At 39.2% G+C, this 15,829-nt stretch overlaps 2 protein-coding genes across 4 annotated transcripts in view; one reads left to right on the top strand and one right to left on the bottom strand.

The window, feature by feature from the left end:
• cldn2 (claudin 2) overlaps positions 1-12,069 on the top strand; it is a 145,585-nt gene extending 133,516 nt beyond the window's left edge. Inside the window, exons 3-4 of the transcript XR_012100525.1 lie at positions 10,355-10,518; positions 10,979-12,069. The gene's annotated coding sequence lies outside the window, so the exon portion shown is untranslated. The remainder of the gene's footprint in view (positions 1-10,354; positions 10,519-10,978) is intronic.
• Positions 1-15,829, bottom strand: part of LOC140734349 (MORC family CW-type zinc finger protein 4) — a 143,208-nt gene that overhangs the window by 40,666 nt on the left and 86,713 nt on the right. The window lies entirely within an intron of this gene.

The following is a 15,829-nucleotide window of genomic DNA, read 5'->3' as shown; positions in this document are numbered from 1 at the left end:
TTGCGGATAAGGAGGGCCAACTGTAGTAATTATAGAAGGTTGGTCAAGATTCATCAATATCCCTTAAATACTTGTTACTCGCATAGCAGCAGTATTCTCAATGGATACGATTAAATATTCCCGTTTCAGCCTGATACAGCTAATTAGCACAACTGCTTCCAAGGGCAGTACAGTCAACAAAGATGACTTAATGCTTAAGACCGACGGAAACAACACTGACTGCCCACAGAGGACACCTCACAGAAGCACGGGTGTAGATCAGGATTACAAGTATGTTCAAGGAAATGGGGTTTTAAACTCCTTATATTGACTATCTTGCTGGCGAATGTGCAGTCTCTGGTGAATAAAATTGATGATCTCAGAGCCAGGGTGTTGAATTGGAGGGACATTAGGACCACGTGTGTCCTTTGTTTCACTGAATCCTGGTTAACCTCTTCCGTACCGGATGCAGCGATCCAGATCAACGGGTTTACTATACACCATCAGGATAGATCTATAGAGTCTCTCAAAAGCAGAGGTGGAGGAGTATGCCTTATGATCACCTCTTCTCTTTTTTAAAAAAAACTTTTTTTTATTGTGTTTTCAAATAGTTACAGAATAAAAGTGTGAGAAAAAGAAAATATGTGTTACCCATCCCCCCTCCCCTTAACCCCTCCCCCCTAACATCCCTATTGAAAGAAAAAAGAAAGAAAAAAAGGAATGCCTGGATATTAGAAGATCCCCACATGCTCCACGGAGTTCGTAATAACTTTAGTATATATATTTATTTCTTTCCCCAAGTAACCAATTATTTCATCTTCGGAGTGCCTATATATTTAATCCTGTCTTTTGTAAATAAGGGCGCCAAATTTTCAAAAATGTTTCATATTTATCTCTTAAATTATAAGTAATTTTTTCAAGTGGAATACAGCCATAAATTTCTTTCTTCCAACAATCTATACTTAAATATGTATCCGATTTCCAAGTAACTGCAATAGCTTTTTTGGCTACTGCCAATGCAATTTTTATAAATTCTTTCTGATATTTATTCAATTTGGATATCGGGTTTATCCCTTCAATATCACCTAGTAAAAGTAATATTGGATTATGTGGAAGTTGTATTCCAATAATTTGTTCCAGTAAAACTCTTAAATTTGTCCAAAAAGGTTGAATTTTAGAACAAGACCAAGTAGAATGATCACCTCTTCTTGGTGCACGAATATATCAGCGCTGTCTCAATTCTACTCACTAGACCTGGAACAGCTAGCAGTAAAGTGCTGTCCTTTTTACCTATCATGGGAATTCTCTGGGGTCATTTTGGTAGCATTTACAGTCCAACTCAGGCCAATGTCAAGCAGGCTTTAGATGATCTGAGTAATGGGATCAACATGCACGAGATAGTGCACCCTAATGCCTTCACCATCATCTTGGGAGATTTTAACCAGGGCAGTCTGAAAAATGTTACTAAGTAACTACCAGCAACAGATCACTTGCAATACCAGAGGAAACAACACACTGGTCCATTGCTACACTGCCATCAAGAATGCCTACTGTGCTATTCTATGCCCTCATTTCAGGAAGTCTGATCAAGAAGGTATGGACAAGGGAAGCACAAGAGCGACTACAGGACTGCTTTGAATGGGTGGACTGGGCTATATTCAGGGATTCATCTTTGAATCTGGATGCGTATGCTTCAGTTGTTACCGACTTCATTAAAACTTGTGTGGATGAATGTGTGCTCACAAAGACTTACTATACATTCCCAAACCAAAAGCCGTAGATGAAGCAGGAGATACATCGTCTGCTGAAGGCTAGATCTGTGGCATTCAAGACTGTCAACCCAGGCCTATACCAGAAAACCAGGCATAATTTACAGAGGACTATTTCAAGGGTGAAGAGACAATTTCCAATGAGGTTGGATGCGACATCGGATGCATGGCAACTCTGGGAGGGTCTGCAAGACATTACTTCCTACAAAGTGAAACCCAATAGCATGAATGGCAGAGATGCTTCACTACCAGATGAACTTAAGGCCTACTATGCACGCTTTGAAAGGGAGAACACAACTACAGCTGTGAAGGTCCCTGCTGTACCTGATGACCCTGTGATCTCCATCTCAGAGGCTGATGTTAGACTGTCTTTAAAGAGAGTGAACCCTTGCAAGGCGGAAAGTCCCGATGGGAGTACCTGGTAAGGCTTGAAAACCTATGCCAACCGACTAGCAGGAGTATTCAAGGATATTTTCAAACTCTCACTGCTACGGGCGTAAGTTCCCACTTGCTTCAAAAAGGCAACAATTATACCAGTGCCTAAGGAGAATTATGTTGCCTGCCTTAATGACTATCACGCGATAGCACTCACATCCACGGTGATAAAATGCTTTGAGAGGTTGGTCATGACTAGACTGAACTCTTGCCTCAGCAAGGACCTGGACCCATTGCAATTTGCCTACTGCCATAATAAGTCAACAGCAGAGTCAATGGCTCTCACGGCTTTAGACCACCTGGACAACACAAACACCTACATCAGGATGCTGTTCATTGACTATAGCTCAGCATTTAATACTATCATTCCCTGATTGAGAAGTTGCACAACCTGGGCCTCTGTACCTCCCTCTGCAATTGGATCCTCGACTTCCTAACCGGAAGACCACAATCTGTGCGGATTGGTGATAACATATCCTCCTCGCTGACTATCAACACTGGCACACCTCAGGGGTGTGTGCTTAGCTCACTGCTCTATTCTCTATATACACATTACAGTGCGGCTAGGCATAGCTCAAATACCATCTATAAATTTACTGACGATACAACCGTTGTTGTATCTCAGGTGGTAATGAATGGGCATACAGGAGTGAGATATGCCAACTAGTGGAATGGAGCCATAGCAACAACCTAGCACTCAAAATCAGTAAGACCAAAGAGCTGACTGTGGACTTCAGGAAGGGTAAGACGAAGGAACACATATCAATCCTCATACAGAGATCAGAAGTGGAGAGAGTGAGCAGCTTCAAGTTCCTGGGTGTCAAGATCTCTGAGGATCTAACCTGGTCCCAACATATTAATATAGTTATAAAGAAGGGAAGACAGCGGCTATACTTTATTAGGAGTTTGAAGAGATTTGGCAGGTCAACAAATACACTCAAAAACTTCTACAGTTGTACCATGGAGAGCATTTTGACAAGCTGTATCTCTGCCTGTTATGGAAGGGCTACTGCACAGGACCGAAAAAAGCTGCAGAAGGTTGTAAGCCTAGTCAGCTCCATCTCGGGTACTAGCCTACAAAGTACACAGGACACCTTTAGGAAGCAGCGTCTCAGAAAGGCAGTGTCCATTACTAAAGACCTCCAGGGCATGCCCTTCTCTCACTGTTACCTTTAGGTAGGAGATACAGAAGCTTGAAGGCACACACTCAGTGATTCAGGAACAGCTTCTTCCCCTCTGCCATCCGATTCCTAAATGGACATTGAATCTTTGGACACTATCTCACTTTTTAAAAAAATATACAGTATTTCTGTTTTTGCACGTTTTTAAAAAATCTATTCAATATACATAATTGATTTACTTTTTTTTTCTCTCTGCTGGTTATGTATTGCATAATTGCTGCTGCTAAGTTAACAAATTCTACGTCACTGCCAGTGTTAATAAACCTGTTTCTGATACAAGTCCTGTTACTCCTTCCCCCCAAAAAAAGCCCTTTTTGTCCTGCCAACATCTGATCAACACATATTCCTAAGTAATGCTCTGGTAATCGAATGATGGAATTCCATCAACCTTCAGAGGATCCCATTTTCCCTCCTCTCACTCCCAGCTCTAAAATGCTGGACTCCAGTGACTAGTTGATGGCCAGCCTCTTAAGTCCAGCAACACAAGACAACAGAACCTTTGCTCTGTGTATATTTGTAACATTTGCTCTGCTAAGCCCAAGGCCTAAAATTAATTTATAAACAACTTTCCAGGATAGTAGTTTTTGCAGTTTTTAATTTTCAATTATATTATGGTATTGAAATAGAACTGTCTAGAAATACCATATAATTAGTGGCTTGGCTCACTTGGTATCTTTTTCATTGTGTTTCTATATGATAGATAAATCTCTCACAGATATCACTTCATATATGTAGAAACCAACACCACTGAATCCTAATTGCAAAAATCAGGTGCAATAAAAATACTAATACTTGAAATGACACACACAGATGGAAAATCCTGGCTCTACCCAGAAGGTCAGACAGCAACCTTTGGAAGCATATCTCCTTTCTTGTAGGTAGCTGAGACTGCATGCTTAGCATTAACTTTCATAAGCCACCGCTGCCATAGTCTGTGCAACAGCAGGTAATGTAAGACTAATGTTACTGGCATTTTCAAAGGTAGCAAATAGGCAAGAGCTTATGCTGATGAATCCCTCGATCACCATATGTCTGATTGTTGAAATAATATCTTAATAGTCATAATATCCTCAACCACACTCCTGCCCACTGGAACTTTTACTTGTATATCAAATTTCCTTTCTCCCAACTTTGGTATTCTACTGCATCCAATAGTTTGTATTACCTCAGAAATGTCTTTTACTTTTTCATTTTTCTTTAAAATTGTCTCACCATTCTTACAAAAGATGTTTAATTTAGCTAAAGATCAGTGATCATATATATTAATCTTAGTTTGCATTATCACTGGCATATGATGTGAAATTTGTTAACTTAGCAGCAGCAATACAATGCAATACATAATATAGAAGAAAAAATAAACACAATAAAGGAAATAATAATAAGTAAATCAATTACAGCATACATATATTGAATAGATTAAAAATGTGCAAAAAAACAGAAATACTGTTTATTAAAAAAAAGTGAGATAGTGTCCATTCAATGTCCATTTATGAATCGGATGGCAGATGGAAGAAGCTGTTCCTGAATCACTGAGTGTGCGCCTTCAGGCTTTTGTACCTCTTGCCTGATGGTAACAGTGAGAAAAAAGCATGCCCTAGGTGTTGGAGGTCCTTAACAATAGACACTGCCTTTTTGAGACGCAGCTCCCATAGGTCCAGTCTAATGTTTTCTAACATTTTCTTTCTTCCCTTCAATAACTTCTGTCTCTCAGCATTTTACTTAGTGAAGGTATTTTGAATGGAATGACCATGGGAAAGATTGAAAACTTACTAGATTAAAAAATGTAATTCACAAAGTGCAAATTCAATGGCACTTGAGATAATTATCTAATGTTGCTTCACAAAGTTGTTATTTTAACTACATACCTTTTAAACTTTATTCTGCCAAGTTATGGCTAGCTTTAAGTATTAAAAACATTTCGAAATTAAGCAACAAAGAATGATTAAGTGAAGAGGGCTGGACATTATCAGGGGTAAAATTAGTAAAGAAGAATGTTAATGAGTAAGCAATGTCACCCCTGGAATTTATTGATGGGAATGAACTCAAGAGCTTGAAAATACTAGCAAACCTGGGTTAAATGATATGCATCAGATTATGGCTGACTGGCTGATTTTTCATTGTAGCTATTGCAGTATAATCATGCACTATGCTTGTTTTATTTAGAACCTTACCTTGCCTTCCTGTTCCTTATCTATATTGTCACTGGTAACATGATCTATGGACTCAGCCTCATATGCAAGGTTTTACTTTAACTATAAATTTGCAGAAACTGAAGGTTCCACGGTATTCGTTTTCTACTGCTAACTTTTGGCCAAAGCTATCAATGCTAATTGTCTTATCAAACTTTCTTTGCCCAAGCAGAAACAGAGAGGTGGAGAAATGACCAAGAGTGTGGCAACATGCACAATGAGTAGTTTGTGGACACCCAGGTCTGTGATTGTAAAGAGTAGGACATATATATATTGGGTGTGAAAGACTATTTCGAGGTGTCGAGCATTCAGCTCATTCTTCTAGGGAGGGGCAGCTGAAGGTTCATGGGATCTGCTTCTGGGTGTGAATTACACCAAGTGCCCATTAGTGCTGAGTATCATTCTATTCATTAACAAATGATGGCAGATCAATTAAACAAATACATTATTAATATAATACAATATTTATAAAGTGCAGTAAAACCTTGTGCAGTTTAAGCTATCTACCCCCTTTCCCCTCACTGCAAGATATAAGTAAGCCTGCTGGCTTTTACAAATCACTGAAAAACCATTTCAGAATTTCATCCACATGTCTGCAAATTATTTGCAATGCTTTGAAGTTCATCATGCAATTCAGGAAGACTCTTACTCATTTCTAATACTCAGCTTTCTCTTATCAACATTTCTCTCAGTTTTATGACTGCTAATGTGCATCAATCTTGTAAGAAGTTTATTTTCCTCACCTCAGTGTTAGAGAAGATGAAAGTCATAGTTTCAGCTTCTACTGCAAATATTGTTATTCTGTTAAAATCTTGTTGTGAGTTCTATAAGATGCTATTTCTTAATTAATAACTCTTCACATAAAACTTTAACTAAACACCACATGGTGAGCATTGATAATAAACATTATGAACTGATAAACTGGTTTAGAATAGCAAGCAATTAGTCCTCATGAAAGAAGAAAATTCAAAGTGGGTGAAGGACTGAATGGGAAACTAAATGCTCGGTTGGTAAAGACCACTATTATCTGTGAATTACCGAGATGACCTGAATTTTGGAATTCAGTTCTAAGTAGTACAATACGCAGAGAATGTTAACATAAAAATTATGATCAGGAGTCAAACATTTGAGCCTACTCTGCCATCCAATGTAATCATGCCTGATATTTAAAATTTAGGACCCTGTTCCAGCATTCTCCCCAGATGGTTTGATTCCATCTAGCACTAAGAACAATATCTAACTTCTTAAATATATTTAATGATTTGACTTCAATTGATTTCAGTAGTAGATAATTCCACAGGTTAACCAGCCCTGGAGAGGAAATTAACCTTTTATCACAAAGGTCCTGACCACTGACCTTTCCCTCTCCTCCCATCTGCTGGGACACCCTTCCTGGATAGAATCCTTCCAGCCTGTTAAAGTTCTAAAGATCTTAGAGATCACCTCTTATTCTTTTAAATTCTAGTGTATATAAACCTAACTGACCCAATCTTTCTTCATATGTCAGTCCAGCCAACCCACAAATCGATCTGGTGAGCATTTACTGAACTTTGGCCTTTGAAAGAATCTTTCTCAGATAAGCAGACCAAAACTGCCAACAATACTGGTCTCATTAAGGCCCTGTACAACGATAGCAAGGTAAACCTACACCTGTATTCAAATTTTTTGTAAGGCCAGCATATAATTTTCCTACATAACTACTCATAGCAGCTGCATACTGGCCTTCAGCACTCGTGCGCTAGGTCATACTGATCTGATTTCACTTTACCTTTTTCCAATCAATAGGAATTCAAATAATAATCTGTCATTGTGTTACTTCAACCAAAGAAGTCAATCTCAATTTAATTATGCTATGTGATGGATATTCGCTGTCCAGGACCTTTATATCAAGCTCAACTTTCCAACACAGCAGCTAACACTTCCAGGGGTCAAGTAGTTATTATTAAGTTAAATTCTCAATTAGTATTCCTTGCTCAGTTTCTTGTTGTAAACTAGAACCAGACTTCAGTTGTTAATGAACACAGTTTGAAGCTAAAGGCAAACACGAGGAAATCTGCAGATGCTGGAAATTCAAGCCACACACACAAAATGCTGGTGGAACACAGCAGTGCTTCTCCTTATAGTCCTGATGAAGGGTCTCGGCCCGAAACGTCGACAGTGCTTCTCCTTACAGATGCTGCCTGGCCTGCTGTGTTCCACCAGCATTTTGTGTGTGTTGCTTGAAGCTAAAAGTACAGGTTTGCAAACAAACAGCACTATCGATAGAAAACACCTGGTTGGCTGCTCGAGAGATGCAGTGTAAAACAGTGGGGTTATATTGATTGGGCTTGTATCAAACCAGAAAACAGTGGCTAAGTTTAGTTTAATGAAGACTGCAGGCCAGATTAACACTATCACTTAGCACATCAAATAGTTGATCGATCAATAGTTAGAAGATTTATGTCCTCAGAGAGTCAGCCCTTGAAGCATTAATTATGGGTGTCCTAGATCACTGTTCCCAGAAACTTGCAGACCATCTGTGTGAAAGGCCAGCGGGTGTTCGGTGCCACCTATCAACCTCTCATTCACTACTGCCAGAAGGCGTCTACATGTGACTGTCTCTTTCTCACTCTCTCTCTCTGCCCCCGGAGGAAGGTTCCTGTGTTCAAATGATCTCTCTCTCCCCTGATGATGGTGGAGGATGGAGTTCTGGGTTTTGGGCAAGGGATAATTCACAGGGTTTGTGGATTTGCCTCTGTATTTCACATTATGATGCATTTCTAGTTTCTGGTTGATCCTTTCTTGTTGCTGTTTTGTGTGGATTTTGAATTGGGGCAGACTACAGATAACGAACACTGAGTTAAACTTATACCTGGACTCCTTCCATTTTCTGTTTTTTATCGATTTTTTTGTTGCCATTTGCATGATTTGTTTTTTTAATTGCACATGGCAGGATGGGAGGGGTTTCATGGTTTTTCTTTGTTTCATGACTGTCTGGGGGAAATACAAAATTCAGAGTTGTACACTGCATACATACTTTGATAACAAATATACTTTAAAACTTTGATCCTCTATGGTGACATTAGCTGCCATTACTCACTATTTGAGCAGTAGGCCCCGCTCTCCCCATCAAGGAGGAGATGCCTCCAGTTAATAAAGTAGTTTAAACATAGCACATTTATTTTTAGTGATAGTGATACATTAAAACACTAATACCATAACAGTTGAATCAGCCATGTTTCTGTCCATATCAGCCTAGAGCTTCAATGCTTCCATGGTTTATCTTCTACCTAGATTTTATCATCTGAAAACTCATGAGATATTATATTTAATTCCTTCATCCAAATCATTAACAATATACTGTGAATCTCTGAGTTTATAGTACTGCATCTATCAACTCTTATCAACCATCAGTCTCCAGAAAAACACCCATTTATTCCTACTTTTTGTTTCCTGTTGCATGGCCACTTTGTCCCAGGTGCTTTAAGCTTGCATGCTTATCTACTAGGTGATACCTTATTAACAGCTTTCTGAAAATACAAATACACATCAACAAATCATCTTCTATTTTGCTCGTTACTTCCTCAAGGTCTCAAGCATGTACACAAGGGGTACTACAAATGCTGGAAATCTAGAGCAATACACACAACGTGCTAGAACTAGAAGTTAACGTGCCATCCTGGACTCTTGCCTGTCGTCACAGAAACATCTGTCTCCTTCCCCTTGCAACAGAATGATCCACAGTGCCAGGACCTTGGCTGTTACAATTTTTTCTTAGAAGGCTATCCCTCCCAACAGTACCCAGTATGGTACATTTATCTGAGAAGGGAATAGCCAATAGAAGGGGATTCCCGCATTACCTGGGTACGCGTACTACTCAACCTTGTAGTAACCATTGCTTTCCTATCTGAGCAGGCATTGCTTGCAGCTTACTTAAAATGTCTCAACACACAACAAGCTACTCGAGGAACTCAGCATGTCAGGTAGCATCTACAACAGGAACAGCCCTTCAGCCCATGATATTGTACCGAATAAATAAATTAATTAATCAATTGCCTGTTACACCACTAGCATTTAGGACAGCAATGAAGGTTCTCCATCTTCATTGCTGTTTCCATAACAATTTTTTTTTGACCAGTCAGGGTTGCAAGCCCTGAGCTCAACACCCAAACCTGGAGGACCGGTGGACCATTCTTAGTCTGGCCTCTACCTTTTGACCTATTTGGCATGGGTGACCCTACCAAGAGCCAAAGCATAAGTCCCCAACTCCAAACAACATAGTAGTCTGGGTCATTGAGGCACGCAAGCCTCCAAACACTATGACAAGGTCGTGGTCCTCTTGGAAGTGAACAAATTAAACTTGTAATTAAATACCTAAGCACACAACATCCATATACCTCAACCATTCCCTGCACGTTCATCATATACGTATATTAGGAATTTGCTCTGGAGTGTTGGCATGATGTACAACAAAAACAGCAATCAACAATTATAAAGAATTATATAAAATAAATTTAGAGGTTCAAGCACAAACATGGAATAAAATGTGCATAAATACCAATTGTCGCCATATATTTACAATGTAAAAAGTGGTTTGAAGTGTTTACAGTGCAGTGACTGAGGTAATAGATGGGGGGGGGGGGGGGTGAAAGGGTTGATAAGATTAACTGCCTGAGGAAGAAATTTTTAAGATGGCATGACGTTTTTTTTGTTGAAAGAGGGGTAAAGCTAAGGAGCTAATAGCGCCTAATGGCAACTCTTTTGCTGCACCTTTGGAAACAGCTCTGTTTCTATCTTTAGTATCTCCAGTTTTCCCTTTTAGGGTTCTCTTGAAGACCCTGACCTGGCATTACACGCTGACTTCGGTTCTTTGCGGGAATGAGACCCGCTCTCGGGATCTCACGAATGGCCATTATTCGAGATACCAATGACGCGGCCTAGAAGATTAGTTCGCCTTCGGAATTCCACGATTCTGTGGCTCTGGAGGTGGGTGGATTCGAGGTTGGTGCCTCTGCAGGGAATTGGTGTGTCGTGGGAGATGGAAGATCAAAAGCAGCAAGCTGGCTGCTGGCTGTGTGCCCAGAGACCTGAGTTCTTTGGGCACAGAACTTGGAAAAAGAGACGCAATGGACTTTTAATATTGTAAATCAGTGAGTTGTTTGTTATGTCTCCTCTCTCACTTTGAAATGGAGAAACCTCTTTTTCCCTTATTAAGGAGAGAGAGAGAGCCTGTGGTATGTCGAATTACCAAGTGAATGAGTAGTCTTTGGGGTACTGCAAGTCTGTGTCTTTATTGATGCTTTGCTACATGCTTGAATGCTTGGTGGGGGGCACTAATGTTTTATGTGCCGGTGGGGGAGGAGGGATCATTGCTTGCTGCCGCTTACGTGTGTGTGGGGGGGGGGTGCTTTGAGTTTCTAACATTTAACTGTCATTCATTCTTTAGGGCACTCCTCGGCTTTCGTGGATGGTTGCGAAGAAAAAGCATTTCAGGATGTATATTGTATACATTTCTCTGACATTAAATGTACCTTTGAAACCTTAATAGCTCTATAACATTTTCCAGAGGGAGGTTTTGGAAACAGCAGTTTGCTGGGTGGGTTGTGTCCACAATGATTTTTCTTGACCATTCTTTGTCCTGGATACATCCAAGACCTGCAGTGATGGTGGACTGTGGCCAATTGCTTTTTCTGTTGACCTGACAGTTCACAGTAGTTTTTATATATGGTGAGAGAATGTTGCACCAAACCAGACAATAATAGCTGATGTAAGTATGCTTTCTATGATGACAGTGCAGAGTTGTACTAGTATGCTTGGGGGAAGTTGGAGTTTTACCAACTGCATTCAGCTTCTTGTTATGATATTGATGTAGTCATAAAGAAGGCAAGACAACAGCTATACTTCATTAAGAGTTTGAAACGATTTGGCACGTCAGCAAAAACACTCAAAAATTTCTATAGTTGTACCGTGGAGAGCATTCTGACAGGCTGCATCACTGTCTGGTATGGGGGGGGGGGGAGGGGGGGCTACTGCACAGAACAGGAAGAAGCTGCAGACGGTTGTAAATCTAGTCAGCTCCATCTTGGGCACTAGCCTACAAAGTACCCAGGACATCCTTAGGGAGTGGTGTCTCAGAAAGGCAGTGTCCATTACTAAAGACCTCCAGGGCATGCACTTTTCTCACTGTTACCATCAGGTAGGAGATACAGAAGCCTGAAGGAACACACTCAGTGATTCAGGAACAGCTCTTTCCCCTCTGACATCTGATTCCTAAATGGACTTTGAAGCTTTGGACACTATCTCACTTTTTAAAAAATATACAGTATTTCTGTTTTTGCACATTTTTTAAATAATCTATTCAATATGCGTAATTGATTTACTTGATTATTTATTATTATGTTTCATTCTATTTATTACTTTTTTCTCTCTCTCTGCTAGATTATGTATTGCATTGAACTGCTGCTGCTAAGTTAACAAATTTCATGTCACATGCCAGTGATAATAAACCTGATTCTGATTGCACGAGGCGACTAGCTTGTTTATTTCCTAATGGCACTTGGATCCATCTTCTTTGGCGATTCAATAACTCCATTTAGGACTTTCATTCTCTTCTCAAACAGATCTCTCCTCAGCCTCCAACACTCTAGAGAAAACAACCCAAGTTTCCTGCTCTTGAACTCAATGCCTCAATTAACTTGGTATCTATGGAGGAAGAAACATAGTCCATGTTTCAGTGGAAGACCCTGCATTAGCCTCCATGGCCTCAGCAACAAGGTCACTCCACAGCAAATCCATCCACGACTCCAGTCAGTCAGGAACTACTGTTGGATACTATTGCACATGTGGTCACCAAGGACATGGGAACTTTCTCATGGGGCAAGTTCTCCTGCCAAGAAATATCCTTGAACTAAGCTCACACTTTAGTTACTCTCTTTAATTTAAATATTGATTTATGCTCAGGACCATACTCTAACCCCGATCAATCTAAACATTCAATAGCTAAAATTACACCATCAAAGAATGTGAAATTGAAGGAGAAAGCTCACAGATTCCAAAACATATAACTGAGCAGAAACCTTGAAAGCAGATGAGCAAATACTGTACACATGTATGAAAAAGCAAGAATTACATGAATTCACAAATGATGTTGAAACTGTTAGTTAGAAGAGACCACAATTCTTAACTGATTCCATACCAAAGATGTACAACCAGCCAAAGCAGCAAATATGTGCAAAAAATGCATGTCCAGAAAGACAAAAATATTTTTTTAAACAGCAGTCTTGTCAGACTACACAAGATCATTATTACTAGCCCTGTTTACCAGAAAATATGAGACACTCCAAAACAATGGAGATAGTGTGAACAAGAGTCACAGTGTAAAGAAAATTTAGTGAGACTGCAGAAAGTTGGGAGGAGAACACTACATTTTGTTTCTCTGGTGTTAAAAGCAAGCAAAAGTGCCACCTGCTTATTGTACAAATAGAAATTAATATGTAGAATTGAGAGGAATTGACAAACAATTCTTTTGCAATTTCCCTTCCTGGACTTCCCTTACATACAAGTTCTTTCACAAAGAAGACCTTAAAGAGATACAAGAATTATAGGTTTAATACATTTTAAAATATAAAATTATTTGAGATTAAACTAAAAGAGGCAAGGATAGATTACTTCAGAACATACATCAAGACTTTTTACATATGCATAGATTAATTTGGGGATAAGCAATGAAGGGCTCATGCATGAATTTATTTATGAAACAGATGGATATTTCATCATGTCAGAGGGGTGAGCTGAACAACTCAAATCAACAATTTGAAGGCATTCATAATCAATATTTGAACGTTTACACTTGGATTCTTACTTTATATGGCAACAGTAAGATTTTTTGAATATTAATTAATAAATGAGATTCAATACATCAGGACAGGTTATTTGTAACCAACAAGGTGGTAATCCACTAGAACTCTGCTATTTTAAACATGAATGTCTACAGATAAATTTTGCACGACATCCACATTTGACTTAACACATGAATTGCTAAAATTTATCTTGACAGATAAGCTTTAACAGTACTTGGTAAACTTCTTTATCTGCTCTAGGCAATGTTCGTGGATAGCCTGAATAGGATATCCTTTGTTGCTGAAGTTCCTGTGCAACAACCACACATATACCCACAGGGGGTTTAAATTTTTAAAACAAACCACTTCTTTCAGAGCATCCAGAACAAAACACCAACCGAAAAGCTCAACAACACAAATATTAAAAAAATCCAATTGCATATTGCTCATTTTGACTGTGTTACTTAATAGAAAATAGATTTCCTTGCACTGAACACAATAATAATGATTTTCTGGCTGTTTCAAGTCACTCTGAGAAATTTGACTATACTCTCTAAAGCTTCTCATGCAACTTCCACATGAGTGGCATATGGAATGACAGACATAGAATAATCCCTTTGGAGTTCTGCATGGGCTTGGAATGAGCCCTCCTGAGAGTAATCATCATGGGACACTCATAATAACACAATAAATATCAAAAGCAGGCCCACTCTGCTATAAGATCCTGGCCAATCTTCTACGGCAACCGCAATTTCCTGTCCTTTCTGCATTTCTTGTGATCACTCTACTATCCAGAATTCTGTTGGATCTCTGTTTTGTATGAAACTAATTACTGAGCCTCCATAGCTCTCAGGTAGATGATTTACCATTGTCTAAAGCAGGGGTTCCCAACCTGGGGTTCACATACCCCTCGGTTAATAGTAAGGGTCTATGGCATAAAAAAGGTTGGGAAGACTTGGGCTAAAGGAAGAATTTTTTCCTCTTTTTAGTTTTTATGGCCTCATCCTACTTCTCCTAGTTCTCGACTCCTCAGACACCAGAATCATTAGCCATCCTCCCCCCCACCCCGATACCTATGCTATCACAGATTTTGAAGTTCTATACTTCGGTGAGGTAACTTCACACTGTTTTCAGAAAACAAAACCCTACCACATTCCACCTCTCCTCACCACACCTATCTCCACTCCTACCTCTTACCCTCCATACCTGCTATCCCAGAAACCAGTCTGATGATTCATTACTGCACTCCATTTACAGTAGGTACGTGTATTCTTGGTAAGACCAGAAATGTGCGCAATACCCCATACACGATCTCACTAGACCCATGCAACTATGGTAAGAGTTTTCACTTCTGTACTTAAATCCTTATCTTATCAATATTTTTGCCTTCTTGATTGCCTGCAGTACCTGAATATCAGCTTTCAGTGACTTGCATACAAGGTTGTCCACATCTCTTTCCAAACAACCTTCCCAATCTTTCTCATTTAAAAAAGTAGCATTTTTCTACATTGCATTCCATGTTGATCCTAACTCAAATTGACCTTATACCCTTGAAACCTCCTTGCATCTTTATGTACATTCCCCACTTAGTTTTGCGCCATCAGCCAAAATGTGCAAATACTACAATCAATGTAATCAACTAAATCAAGGATATGAATTGTGAGTAGCTGGTGCCCAAACACCCATCCTTGCAGTCAGAGTCTGCCAAACAGAGAAGGACCCTTTTATTTGTACTCTTTGTTTTCTAGCTGTTAACTGATATTTAGCTCACTGGTATATTATTCACTATTTCATGTGCCGTAATCCTGTATTCTGCCTCCTGCATAGGACGTTGTTTGAAGCTTTTTGAAGATCCAACTGCATTACATCCATTGATCCTTCCTCATCTAATCCACTAAATACACCCTCAAATAATTCTAATAGATTAGTCACTTAAGATTTCCCCACTACCATAACTCCAAATGTTGATTAAAATAGCCATTGGGACTCTACTGGAATCCCAAGTGGGAGCACCAAGGTCAGATGTATAGGGAAATTAAAAAATAACATTAACCACACTTTCAGTATACTTTTTGTTATGTGTCATGGTGTAAATTGGCAGGTGTGCTGTTACACTTTTGATGCCAAAATTACCATTTTAAGGTCACGGAAGAGAAACTGGGAAAACTGGGTAAAACCAAAGCAACATTTTCAAGTCATATATTTCCTGCACATTAAAAAGTAACAAACATTACCTAAAAAAAACACTGCTCTATAATTTATACACCATTACAGCCACAGTAATAGAAAATATCACAGAGGTAAACTCACTGAGGAGTCGGATAGAAATTAGATTATAAAACACCTTTAATTTTTGAGGTTGTTAAGCATGACCTCCTGAGATTCTTCTGAATGAAAAAATATCTTATATGATATCTTTGGGTTTCAGTAAGGGACTTAATTGAAATCCAGAGAAAGGA

This window comes from Hemitrygon akajei, chromosome 10 (assembly GCF_048418815.1).
Source record: "Hemitrygon akajei chromosome 10, sHemAka1.3, whole genome shotgun sequence".
Classification (NCBI taxonomy): Eukaryota; Metazoa; Chordata; class Chondrichthyes; order Myliobatiformes; family Dasyatidae; genus Hemitrygon; species Hemitrygon akajei.
Note: the sequence above shows the minus strand (reverse complement) of the source record. Positions and strands in the feature narration are given on the sequence as shown.